Raw genomic sequence first — 14,009 nt, 5'->3', positions numbered from 1 at the left:
GAGAGTTGATCCCTTATTTTGGGAACCAGTGGGACACGGTAGGGGTCTAACCAGGAGAAGGTCTAGCATAGATTTTGTGTAGAATCCCTCACTGGGGTGGATCAGACACTGGACTGACCTGGTCACACCTACTGACAGTAGAGGTCCTAACTGGCAAGCTTGGATGTTCTATGGGTTCTAGTCTGGACCAGGGCTTGGAAAGGTGAGAACCAAGGTACAGAGATATGGGAAGCAGTTTGATGCTTAGCAGGTGTCCACTTTTTCAAAGAGGTAAAATCCAAAAAGAGTCAGAAATCCAGGCATGTGTCAGCAACTAGCTGATTTATCAATGAGCCACCAACTTGGGATTCAAGGAACAGACCTTATCCTTGGGAAGAGCTGTCTCAAAGCTGGGCTCCAGGACTGGGAGGGGATGGAGTACTGGCAGAGTATTCTAGAACCTCTGCCTGGTACACTTGGAGAACTCTCTACCCATTATCGTACTCGTCCCCACTGTGAATACTAGTTTAATGTCTTCCCCATAAGCTCTATGAGGGGAGAGACTCAGCCTGTACTGTTCACCCCAGTATCCAGTGCTTGTCTTGTGCTGGTCACCACCTCAGGCTAGGTTATCATCAGTTCTTACCCAGATCAGGGCAGTAGCCTCCACACAAGTCTCTGCACTTCTACTCTTTCATTGTCCAATATAATCTTCACACAGCACCCAGTGGGTTTTTCAAAATGCGGATTCGATTTTGCTGTCAGCCTACTCATACCCTTCAGTGATTCCCCATTGCCCTCAGGATAGAGGCCAAATCCCAAGCATGGTCTCCAAGCCAAGCCAGCTGCCCTGGCTTCTTTCAGTTCTTCATGTCACACTCTTTGCCACCTCCTCCCCAAGTGCCCTTTCATCTAGTTAATTCCTTCCCATCTTTCATCTCTCTGTCTAACCATCATTTCCTTGGGAAATCCTTCCTTGAAGCCCGGGTTGCCCTGGTATTCACTCCAGTAGCCCTTCTCTTTCACAGCACTTCCCCGGGCTTGTTACTCATTCACCTGTATCATCTTTTAATTCATGTCTGTTCTTTCAATTTGACTTGTAAATTGCACGAGTGCAGGGAATGTACCCATGTCACTCAGTCCAGGACACAATAGGAGCCCTAAGTATATGTTGCATTAGCTCATGAATACTTTAGGTACTAAGTTCAGTAATGAGAACTGGAGCCAGGAGAGGACTGAGGAGTGGAGGGCCTTGGGGAAGATGGAATTAGAGCAGCTTCACACAAAGCCACCGAGAGGTGATCTAGATGGGCGTAAGCACCTCCTGGCTCAGCTCGAGGAGCCTCATTTAACTCTCCCAGCGATGCTGAACTTAGGTACTGATGAATAAATTATACCTTCCCAAGATCACATAGTTGATCTAGGGGAGACCCAGGACTCCAACCAGCTCTAAGTTCAGGTGTCCCCTTTCACACCAAAGAGCTACTTTTCTCTTATGTAAGAACAGTCAGGCAGCAGATAAATAATTACTAAGTCTGCCTGGGACTTCTATCTTGCTTCTGCCTGGCTCATTCTCAGTAACAGCAGCATCTGCGTTACTCATTTATTCCTCAGCCGCGTCCAGCTTGGGGCCGGATGATGATGGATATTACCTAGAGGTTTGTGAACATCTGCATCCCAGGCTTTGCTGGTAGTGATTGTCTTCTGCTGATTCCTGTGGGCTCTGTCATGGCAGGAATGCTGATGGAACTACTCAGGAAGCCAGATGGGAGCTTGGTCATACGGCAAGGACGCTGGAGCCAGACAAAGTGGCAGAGCAGACAACAAGCAGGGTGGAATATGGATGCTCCTGTCTCGGGAAAGGATTGGCTAGCAGCAAAGAAGCAGGCTCAGAAAGAAATGTCAGAGGCAGTCTGTGCAGCGGAGGGTCAAGTGACATCCTGCACGCTGGGTAGAACACGACATCAGTCACGTTCCCACACAGGCTGGGGACTCCAGGAGAAGAAAGACACACTCTATCTTGTCACTTGCTTCAGTATGAAAGCTTTTTGTGAGCGGAAATCTGTGGTATTAAGGGGAGCACTTTTCCGCCTGTGTGGACTGTATTCCACTAAAGATATGTTAAGGATTGGAAACATATTGCCTACCCACTCCTTGTACAGTTGTGTTCCTATTGATTAAAGGGCTTGCCGTCGGTATCCTTTGTGGTTTGCTTCATTGATTCACAACCTTGATTTCAAATCACTTTGTAAAAATAGAATTCACACTTACTAAGAAAATCTTTCTTTTTGGAAACAATTTTTCTCCAGCCTGTTGGAAATTGTAAAATCCTGTTTCTGCTTCAATTCCACTGCACTGAAAATGCAGTTTACATGATGAAGTTCTCAGAATATGACACCTCTTATTATCCTTTCAAAATTTACCTAGAATTCTCATTTCTAGCCATTTTCACAAAAGTGGGTTTCTATACTTTGGTCCCTTTTCAAACAATTGTAAAAGCTTTATTTCATTGCTAATTTCTTCTTTTATTTACAAGGTTTTATCCCAAATGACCCCACTCAAACAGATGTATTAAACAAAAAGGTAAATGGCTATAGGAAGATAAGGACAAACTGTCCCTTAACTTACAGACTGTGGGATGTTCTTCATGTGTCCTTGGCAATCTCTAGCGAGTTCTGTTTTTATATCTAGGTAGGCAATACCTGCAGCCATGCGTGAATGTGTTTAGAATCAACCTTTGGAAAGTTAAACCTCTGACTATTTTAAATAATAAATCAATCATGTGTCTGAATCATTTTAGAAATGAGGGTTACCTAAAACACTTGCTTTTCCATGCAACATTTTTGGAAGCTATTATAGACTTAAGATATTCTTTAAATAAGGCATTATATTTATTATTCATCTCAAGCCCTCTCTCCCCTTAGTTGTGCACATTCTTGAAACAGGGAATGTACGAACACAGTATCGGTTCACCGATTTGGGGGTTTTATTCATGAAACGAAAGGTTATACTTTCTCACAATCATCTAATTTTTTTGATCTGACAGTTAAGTGTCATAGAATCTCGGGATTCACAAGGTCCTTCTGGAATTTGTCTGGACAGCATAGGTGCCCTTAACTCTCAGGAAATTGGATTTGGGCATCATAAAAGGCTCTCAGCCCTGGGGATGGGGGCTCTTCATGTATCCCTCTGAACTTGCTTCCTGTGTCTGTCTTGCAAACCCCAGACTTCTCTTGTTCTCATTCTTGTCTCTAGAATTTGAAGCTTTAGGTCCTTCTTGGCTTCCTAGCAGGCCTCTCGTGAATGTGTATTCCATTCATCTTTGCTTTAGCCAGCTTGAGCCTAATGCCAGACTGTGGCTCCCTTTGGTTCCATTTCTCCCTTCAGGCCAGTCTGACCCACCTTGGGAGAGAAGAGACAAAATTTATTTTCCAGTGTGAAACATACCCATCATCTGATCTGTAAACGTTTTGATACTGTTTTATTCATTCAACAGATATTTATAGAGCAACTACACTCTGCCAGGCTAGTGCTGGAAGCTTGGTAAAGTACATAAAACTATCAGGTCCCTGTCATCACCCCAGTCACTGACTAGTGGGGAAACGGACATTAATGGAAAAGCCACACAAATACGTACATAAATAATTACAGACCGATAGAACGAATGGTATAGGATGCATTCAAACTGTGTCAGGGTGACTTGATCTATAAAGGAAGGGGGAGGAGGAAAGAGAATGGAATGATTTTTTTAGACACAGTCCTGTTATGCAGCTTAATCCAGCCGCTTTCATTCCTGGCTGCATGTAGAATCTCCTGTGTAGCTTTAATAAATACCTAACCTTAGGCTTCACCCCTCAGAGATTCTTTGTTTTGTTTTGTTTTTTAAGTTTTATTTAAGTAATCTCTACACCCCTCATGGGTCTCAAACTCATGATCCTGAGCTCCAGAGTTGCACATTCCTCTGACTGAACCAGCCAGGTGCTCCTTACCCCCAGATCCTGATATAATTGGCCTGGGCATCAATACTTCCTGCAAAGCTTTCTAGGCGATTCTAAAATGCATTAGGGTTAAGAGCTTACTCTTATGTGGATGGTTTAAATATCGTACCTACACTTTTTCTCTGATGTTCAAATGCAAATCGTCTACATTAAAATAGACCTGAGTAAAAGTTTCAAATAAAGTTGGAAACAATATTTGTCATCCCTTACTCATTTGGAATTTGCCAGTGAATACCTTGCAAGATATGCTTTTGTTACCCTTCAAACGTTTTTTCTCTTGAAAGCAACATGAGCATATTACTAAACATTTGAGGAAGAAGGAAGAAGAGAAGAAAAAGGGAGACACACTCATAAACTCACTATTCTACTGCAAGCACTGTGAGAATTGTAGTGTATTTTCTTCTCCCCCCCCCCCCATATTATCTGTACAGACAATGAATTAAATGATGGCTTAAAACCTGCAAATAGTTTCAGTATAAATTATATTTTATATAATATATATAACATAAATTATGTTTTCTGGACAGAAAAATTACTGAATCCTGTGACTCCCTCCTGTAGCCAGTTCAACATAGATTCCTATCCTCACCTCTTGGTCCAGCATTGCTCCTTGACTTGAAGGAATAAGACTTGGCTTGGCCAAAGTCACAGTGACCTCCTAACTGCCAAGCCCATTGGGCTCATCTCCAGCCCTATTTAACTGCTCTCTGCAGCATTTGGCACAGTAGAACCCTCTTCCCTACTTGAAGCCCCCATCCCTTGACTTGCATAACACCATCTGCCCCACCATTTTTCTCCCTGTTCCCTTCACTGGTCTTCTTTCTGGTCCTAGATGCTGGGGTTCCCCAGGGTTCCATCTCTGCCCCCTTCTTTTCTCACTCTGTCCTTCCTGGGATTTCATCCAAGCCCAAAGCCTCAGTTTACTATTTATGTGCTGATAACTCCCTGGAGGAGGCCTGATATACTGAAACCTCCAATAGGCCAAATGTATGGCAAGAAATAAAATGCAGAAGTCTGTTGCTAAGGTGCAGCAAGAAATTCCTTATATGGAGACAAGCTGGACATTTGAAACTGGGAGAAGCAATCAGATTCCGGAGATATTTTGAAAGTATATGCAATAGAATTTCCTGGTGGATTAGATATGGGATATGAAAGAAAGGAGAGTCAAAGATGACTACAAGCTTGGGGGCCTCAGTGACTGGAGTCATGGAATTGCCATCATTTGAGATGTGGAGGGCTGTGGATGGAGTGAGCCTGGTGTTGGAGATGGAGTGGAGTGGGAGAGCAGAACAAGACATCTAGTAGACATACAGGTAGGGAAGGAGAAGGCAGATGGGTGTATAAGTCCAGAGACGAGGGCCAAGGCCTGGCTGGAATACACAGGTGGGAGTCGTAGGGCAAACAAGGCCGTAAGATCAGATGAGACAACCAAGGGAGAGAGAAGAGACAGATGGAGGCATAGGGCACTATACCAATCACATGCTGAGAAGAAAAGATGGGGCCAGGAGGTCCCCAAGGACTACCCCAAGCCCTGCCTAAAATAGGACAAAAGACAGCAGACTGAGCCCCACAATTCTGCTTCTCCTGACCTACAGACTCCTCACCCCTAGGGACTCTTGGGACCAGACATTGGCCTAGGGGGCCATTTCCACTTTACATGTCTGTGTAACCTCAGTGGGTATATATTCTTTACAGGGTTGGAATAAAGTAGAATAAAACATAGCCTTTGCAGAGCCCCCAGTCATTATTCTCACAAAATCTGGAAACTGGACTGGTTTCTGTGGCCTACCCAGCTCACTCTCAATCTACAGTACCAGTCCAAGCCTCTCATCTGACCACTGCCTACTGACCATATTCATCCAGTGGGCCACGTGCCCCAAATGATGAAAGATCTTCATCTTCCTGCAAAAGCCTCTTCCCAGGTTAGGTGCCTTAACTCGATGGTTGGAGTGCCAAGCCACTCTTCTACCCACTCGCTCATGTCAGAAATTTGAGAGTCAACCTTACTGTTCTCTTCTCTCCATACGTGTATGCACTCACAGATGATTCCATCTCGCAAATACCTTTCACATCTGCACTCCTCCCCTCTAATGCCCACTGTCTTGGCTTGATCCAGGCTTCCAGGATCTGTTAAGGCTTAGGGTTATGGCTTAAGTGCGGAGCTGGTAGCTCTCTTTGATTTGAAAAATACAGATAAGGGGCACCTGGGTGGCTCAGTCTGTTAAGTGTCTGACTTGATTTCGGCTCAGGTCATGAGCCCAGGGTCGTGGGATTGACACCTGTGTTGGGCTCTGCACTGAGCTTAAGATTGCTTATGATTCTCTCAGGGGCACCTGGGTGGCTCAGTCGGTTGAACATCTGACTTCAGCTCAGGTCATGATCTCGCGGTTCATGAGTTTGAGCCCCAAGTAGGGCTCTGTGCTTACAGCTCAGCCTGGAGCCTGCTTCAGACTCTATGTCTCCCTCTCTGCTCCTCCCTGGCTTGTATTCTGTCTCCCTCTTGGAAATAAATAAGACATTTTAAAAAAATTTAAATACTTACCTGGCAGGGGAGATACCATGATCACAAAGGTGGTTTCCCAGGGCAAGGCTTATCCATTGCACTCCAGATGTGGTGACCCCTGCGATTTCCCCAAATGTGGGAAACTCGACCGCATAATTTGTGATAGTGAGGGAAAAAAATTAAAAAAGATTCTCTCTCTCTCTCTCTCTCTGCTCCCCTTCCCCACTTGCATTCTCTCTCTCTCTCTCAGAAATAAATAAATAAATAAACATTAAAAAAATACAGATAAAACCAGAAAATGAAAAAACCTCAGGCCATTATTAAGGAAATTAACTTGGTTATAAAGATTACAATTATGTTCCTGAAAATGGACAAGGTTATTTTAAAAAGTTGCCATTTATTTTTATTACCTGACCTACTACAGATTTATTATTTTTTTAATGATAATTATCTTACTTTTCCCAAATAATCAAGAAATTGAACAGTTTTTTTGTTGGCTCATTTTCCTTTTAATAACTGGAAACTTACTATCCACAATTTAAACTATATCAATCATATAGTCTCCAACAACTTTTTTCTTTGAGTTTCCCAAAGGACTGGAGACCAAGGAGGCAAGTTCAGTTATCTTACACTGGAACACAATAAACTGAAAGGTAGAGGTCTATCATGGGGCAGGGTGGTGCATGATGGGGGCCAGCAAAGTAAAGATAGTGTTCTCACAACATGCAAAGTTAGTACCGATATTTAAACAGCATTAGATGGATTGAAAAGCTCTCCTAAATATCTCTTTTCTATATTTTCTCATATTTCTAAATATAAATTATCATTAGCAAGTAATTATGGTGAATAATAATACTGTCACTTAATTTCCTGCCAGCTAAGGCCTGGCAGAGTTGAAGCAGGCTGAACTCAAGAGTGTGCAATTTTAGAACTGAACAATTAAACTCAGAGAAGATGGGAGTAGAGGGTTACCGTGGCAACCTGATCCCACAACCCTGTGTGTGGCCATATTGTTCCAGTGTCTGAGTCACAGAGGCTGGTTATTATGATTTATAATACGGGCAGTGTTTGGGTACAGATAGAGAGTTTCCCTTGTAGCAAGTTTAGAAAGGACAGGTACTTTGGAATCTGCAGAAGAGGATTATATGATTCTCAGCCAAGTGACACTGAATTAATGAAAATAATTAGTAGTTGTTAATGACAGTGTGTAATTTTAATCTATTCCATGAAAATAATGGAATTATTGGCTTTGTAAAAAGAATTGCTTTGAAATTCAATAATTAAGTATAATTGTATAACTAGTATGACTAATTCATTCAATAATACTGATTAAATCCTAGCATTTGCTAACTCTGCTGTAGGGGCTGGGATTCAGTGAACAAAACAGGGGTGGTAAATAATACACAGTAAATAATTTATGGTATCAATGTGTTAGAATGTGGTAAGGAGTGTGAGGACAAAATAAAGCAAGGCAGGGTAATTGGGAATGCTAGGGAGAGTAGGGATACAGTAGATAGTTTTAAATTGGGTTCTCAAGAAGGCCTCATGGAGAAGATTCCATTTGAAGATACTAGAAAAGGTTGGGGTGGAGGGGAGCCATGCAGACATGTGGGGAAGAACATTCCAGGCAGAGTGAATACCAGGGCAAAGGCTCTGAGGTAGAGGCATGCTTGCTATGCTCAAGGAGCAGTAAAACAAAACGAAACAAAAATACTGGAGTAGAGTGAGTGAGAGGGAGGATAGTAAAAAGTGAGATCAGTAATAACTGGGCAAGATCCTATAGGGCTTGGCAGGTCACTGTAAGTGTTTCGGCTTTTATTCAGAAAGAAATAGGCAGCCACTAAAAGATTTTGAGCAGAGGAGTGACATGACCAGTTAGGAGCCAATAACAACTAAGGGGGGGGTGGAGAATTATGGTGACCAGGGAGTGAGGAATGAAACTGGGGAGAAGCAATCAGATTTTGGAGACATTTTGAAAGTATATGCAATAGAATTTCCTGGTGGATCAGATATGGGATATGAAAGAAAGGAGCTTGACGTCAAAGATGACGTCAAAGATGACGACAAGCTTTGGGGCCTCGGTGACTGGAGTCATGGAATTGCCATCATTTGAGATGTGGAGGGCTGTGGATGGAGTGAGCCTGGTGTTGGAGATGGAGTGGAGTGGGAGAGAAGAACAAGACATCTGGTAGACATACAGGTAGGGAAGGAGAAGGCAGATGGGTGTATAAGTCCAGAGACGAGGGCCGAGGCCTGGCTGGAATACACAGGTGGGAGTCGTAGGGCAAACAAGGCCGTAAGATCAGATGAGACAACCAAGGGAGAGAGAAGAGACAGATGGAGGCATAGGGCACTATACCAATCACATGCTGAGAAGAAAAGATGGGACCAGCAAAAAGACTAGGGAGGAGCCAGAGAGATAAAAGCAAGAGAGTTCAGAGGCCCAGAAACCAAATGAGGAAAATATTTCCAGGAAGAGGTCATTGGTGCCCTTCACTCATCACAGTGATGGAAGTGAAGCCTGATTGGGGTGGTATGAGAGAATAGCAGTCAAGGAATTAGGGACAACCTATTGGCAGCTCTTTGGAGGAGTGTTGTTTTGCGACGTTAGCTAGAGGGAAAGTGGGGTCATGAGAAGTTTTTTTTTTTTTTCCATTTTTTTTTTGCTTTTAAATTTTCGATAGGAGATTTAAGATGGATAAAAACATAGCATGTTTTGGGGCACCTGGGTGGCTCAGTCGGTTGAACGTGGGACTTCGGCTGAGGTCATGATCTCACGGTTTGTGAGTTCAAGCCCCGAGTCAGGCTCTGTGCTGACAGCTCAGAGCCTGGAGCGTGCTTCGGATTCTGTCTCATTTTCTCTCTGCCTCTCCCCTGCTCACACTCACACTGTGTCTCTCTCTCTCTCTGTCTCTCCAAAAAAAAAAAAAAAAAAAAAAAAAAAAAAAAATTAAAAAAAACCATAGCATGCTTTTCTACTATGTGTATGTAAAATTACTGTTTCATATTCCTGATTATTTTATATTGAAATTTATCTTCCAGACACTATAGACCCTTTCCCTAGGACCTCCAATTAGTTAAGCCTTTGTCCTTCACTTGGGATATGGACACTTTCCTGAATACATTAGTGTTTTTTTATTTAGCCTGGATAACATGGTCAGGGGTGCCTGGGTAGCTCAGTCGGTTGAGCATCCAACTGTGGCTCAGGTCTTGATCTCGCTGTCTGTGGGTTCGAGCCCTGGGTTGGGCTCTGTGCTGACAGCTCAGAGACTGGAACCTGCTTCGGATTCTATGTCTCCCTCTCTCTCTCTCTCTCTCTCTCTCTCTCTGCATCCCTGCTCACACGGTCTCTCTCTCAAAAATAAATAAACATTAAAAAAATTTTTTAAACATGGTCAGTTTTTTTTTTACATTTATTTTTGAGAGACAGAGTGAGACAGAGTGTGAGCAGGGGAGGGACAGAGAAAAGGAAACATAGAATCCAAAGCAGGCTCCAGGCTCTGAGCTGTCAGCACAGAGCCTGACGCGGGGCTTGAACTGACAAAACCATGAGATCATGACGTTTAACCGACTGAGCCACCCAGGCACCTCTTGTGGTCAGTTTTTCAACGTGGAATTTCTCTGAACATGGAGTAGGAATGCCCCCAGCCTTTCTGATATGCCCAATGAGTCACTCCAACACGAGTCCATCCGTAATATTCTTAGTCTCTGTTCCTAGTCTCTAGTCCCACAGTGATGCTGAAGGAAGACACAAAAATGCAGGTATGATCTGCCACTCACGCGTCACATCCAGCCCAGCCAGACCCTTGGCACTGTTCCCCATTTCCTGTATCTCTTGTTAGTTACCTATCGAATTGATCCTAGAGACCGTTTTAGTGTAGGCCAAGTGGGGCCATTTGCAGGACGTGTGCTGCCTGGAAGCTCTACGCTCCTGGCCAAAGGAGAGGGTGGTTGTGAAATCCTGCGTCATCCTGTAGCCCAGCGCAGAGGCAGTGCTCCAAGGCAAGCAAGAGAGGGGTGTGTCTTTTACACAATAGCCGCAGCAGCTGGCATTCGCAGGAAGGCACGGAGAAGCGATGCAAATCTCTTAAAAAATCTGTTCAGTGTGACGATGCTCTTGGAGGGTGAGCTCTGAGAAATAAGAGGCAGAAACTGAGAATCCTATTCTGTGTGCACAAACCCCTGCAGCTGGATTTGGCCATTCAGAAGCTGACAGGGAGAGAGTGAGGCCGGGGGAGGGGGGTGTGGGCGGGTAGACGTGTTCATCCTGGGTATTGAGAGAAAAGGAGCCACACTGCATTGGGACTGAGAAGTTTTCTTTGCTGCCCGGGGACCTCTGGTGTAGATTTGAGTTAATCATGCTCCTTGGCTTGCTTGAGATCTTCCTCCCCAGCCCTACCTAACCATCCCAGCAGTGCCTTCCTGAGTGGGTCTACTTACAGTTCTGACGACACACACACATGCACACACACACACACGCACACACACACACACACACATTTTAAAGGTAGCTCATAGTCATAAAACTATAACAGCATATAGCGCTTATTCCATTTTGTGCGTTCGGTTGTTAATCTGTTTGCTATTTTCAAAAAGTTGTGAGTTAAAGAATCCTACTCAGGTATAGTTAAAGGCAGATGGAAACTGGGTGGCACCAGGGCACCTGGGTGGTTCAGTCGGTTAAGTGTCTGACTTTGGCTCAGGTCATGATATCACAGGTCGTGAGTTAGGGCCCTGCATTGGGCTCTGTCTGTGCTCACGGCTCAGAGCCTGGAGCCTGCTTTGAGTTCTGTGTCTCCTTCTCTCTCTGCCCCTCCCCCCCTCTCAAAAATAAGCAAACATTAAAAAAATAAAAATTAAATTAAAAAAAGAAACTGGGTGGCACCAACTAACAACTGTAGGCAAGATTTTGGTGCCCGGGGTGAGCATTTACTCTCTCATTCAGTAAATATTTACTGAAAAGTCCACTACGTGTTAGTACCATTTTTATTTTTCTTTCAACTTATAGAACTACGACATTTATCAAGTATTCACCTGGTGTGCTTTTCTGATGAAAAATCAACTCTCCACCTCCAACTGGGTGTCCTAAGATTCAATTCAATTCTGACACTAACTACTCAGAGTTAGAGCAGACTGCCCAGGTTCGGGACTCAGTTCCACAAGATTGTCCCCACTTCAGACACCAGTTGTAGATTGAGGGCCACCAGTACATCTGACCAACTGGCTATAAATCAGAGGTTCTCATGATCCCTTCCCCATGTTCCATAATTTGCTAGAATGGCCGCAGAACCCAGGAACACACTCTACTTATGTTTACCAGTTTATTATAAAGGATACAACTTAGGGACAGCCAATGGAAAAGATGCATAGGCAAAAGATGCCTAGGGGTTGGGGGGAGGGGGACACAGAGCTTCCACACCCTCTCCAGTCATGCCATCCTCCCAGCACTTCCGCATATTTACCAACCTCATTCAAAAGTTTGTATATAGCTCAATCTCTACCCCCATCTTCTTCCCACGGGGGTTGGTGGGTGGGGCTCAAAGTTGTAATTTTCTAATCACTTGGTCTTTCTGGTGACCAGCCCCATCTAGTTGATCTAGGGGTACCACCCTAAGTCACCTCATTAGCATAAACTCAGGTGTGATCAAAGGGCTTGTTATGAATAATAAAATACATCTCATCACTCAGGAAATTCCAAGAACTTTTAGAGCTCTGTGGCTGGAACCAGAGACAAAGACCACGTAGATTTTTGTATTCCCCCACACCACCATTTGTCCAGATCCCTGACTCAGGTCTGAGGCTCATTGCCTCAACTGTGGGGAGTGTTGTTGGCAGTTGATAGCTTTTAGCCTCTGGGAATTGCCGTCAACTGAGGACAGTCGCCTCATCCAAGGTCACATAACGTCTCCGAGGAATGTCAACTGGCCTATAGGGTGGAAAACAGAGCTACTCTGAAGGACTTTCCCAGCTCCAGAGCTCACTGTGACCACAGTATAGTTCAACTTTCTTCTCTGCCCCCTTCTGTTTTCTTCCCTCCCCCATATTGATCCCAAGGGCATTCTCTAAAAAAACTCCTGCACACAAGCCTCCCTCTCAGAGCCAGTTTCCCACGTAAGACAGCAGGCATTATGCTTGGCACTTTACATGTGACATGTATTTTAATTTTCCTAACAGCCAATAAGGTAGACATTATTGCCATGTTAGCGAAGAGAATACTGAAAACTAGTGAAGTTGAATAGATTTCCCAAAGTCCCAGAGCTAAGAAAGTGGCAGAGGCAGGATTTGACTCAAGGCCACCTAACTCCAATGCTATGCTCTTGTCACTGTGACACCTCAACCTACTAGCTGCTTTACCTGTTCAGGTGCCACCCAGAGCCTGGGCCAATCTGGTGGGAAGTGGGGGGGTGGGAATGCGAGGCACTGGGGTCAGGTCGGGAGGGTGTTAAGAATGGCTGAGCCGTGAGGAAGCAAGGAAAGCAAGGAAGGAGTCAAGGTGGGAGGCTGAAGAAGTCAACTCTTCTGCCAGACTGGGGAGGCTGACATTGAGATCCATAGGTAGGAAGAGTCAGATACAAAGTAGGGGAAGAAGAATGAGTTGAAGGAGCGAACAAGTAGAGCAGCTTAGTCTTTTTTTTTGTTTGTTTGTTCATTTTATTTATTTTGAGGGAGAGAGAGAGAGAGAGAGAGAGCGCGAGCAAGCATGGGTGGGGGAGGGGCAGAGAGAGGGAGGGAGAGAATCCCAAGCAGGCTCCGTGCTGTCAGGATAGAGCCCGATGCTGGAACTCACGAACTGTGAGATCACGTCCTGAGCTGAAACCAAGAGTCGGAGACTTAACGGACCAAGCCACCCAGGTGCCCCAGCAATTTAGTATTAATCTGAAACCCAGAATTATGCTCTGTGGACCCTGGAGTGTCACTGGGTGGGCACATCTTTGAAGGAACTAAAATAAATGCAACTTTGGCAGTTTCCTATAATTATTATGCATTTTTGTCATTTGAGAAAATCTACTTTTGTTTCTAGAGTTGCCACCAGAGTAATTTATTACACAGATACTAGGAAATGTCCATGTATAATTAAAAAGAGGGTTCACTTACCTGTTCTGCCATCTCACTGCTAATTCTACATTATTAAATGTTTAATTGTGGTCTGCAGTTTAAAAATACTTCTTTGTCACATGAGGAATCATTATGCATCTAGAAGGTGTAGGTTGGCAAGTACATTTATATTTTTATTTCTTTCTGCCTTCCTGCCAGGTTCATCCCTCCATTAAGCCTTTAAGGAACACTTATTATGTTAGACTGCGGGCAAACAAAATCAATACAACACAATTCCTGTCAAGGCATTAACAGTCTAGTGGGAGAAACAGACGTTTAAACAATAACAACAATGACAAAAAGGCATACATAGCAAAGCTCTCAGAGCCCATTGAAGGGAGCCACTAAATCTGATGGGGATGATAGTCTTAGAGTGGCTTAAGGGAAATATCCCTAAGATTGGAAATCAAGTAATAGAGCAAAACCAGTGTTAA

At 44.1% G+C, this 14,009-nt stretch overlaps 1 non-coding gene across 1 annotated transcript; it reads left to right on the top strand.

Annotated features, from left to right (window-relative positions):
- The first annotated feature begins 6,511 nt into the window (after window positions 1-6,511).
- On the top strand, window positions 6,512-6,681 carry LOC132660508 (U1 spliceosomal RNA). The gene has a single exon (XR_009601846.2). It is a non-coding gene; the product is annotated as a U1 spliceosomal RNA (small nuclear RNA).
- Window positions 6,682-14,009: the final 7,328 nt, after the last annotated feature.

Source organism: Panthera onca, chromosome B4 (assembly GCF_046562875.1).
Source record: "Panthera onca isolate mPanOnc1 chromosome B4, mPanOnc1 haplotype 2, whole genome shotgun sequence".
Taxonomy (NCBI): domain Eukaryota; kingdom Metazoa; phylum Chordata; class Mammalia; order Carnivora; family Felidae; genus Panthera; species Panthera onca.
The sequence above is the reverse complement of the archived record's forward strand: the minus strand, read 5'-3'. Positions and strand labels throughout refer to the sequence as shown.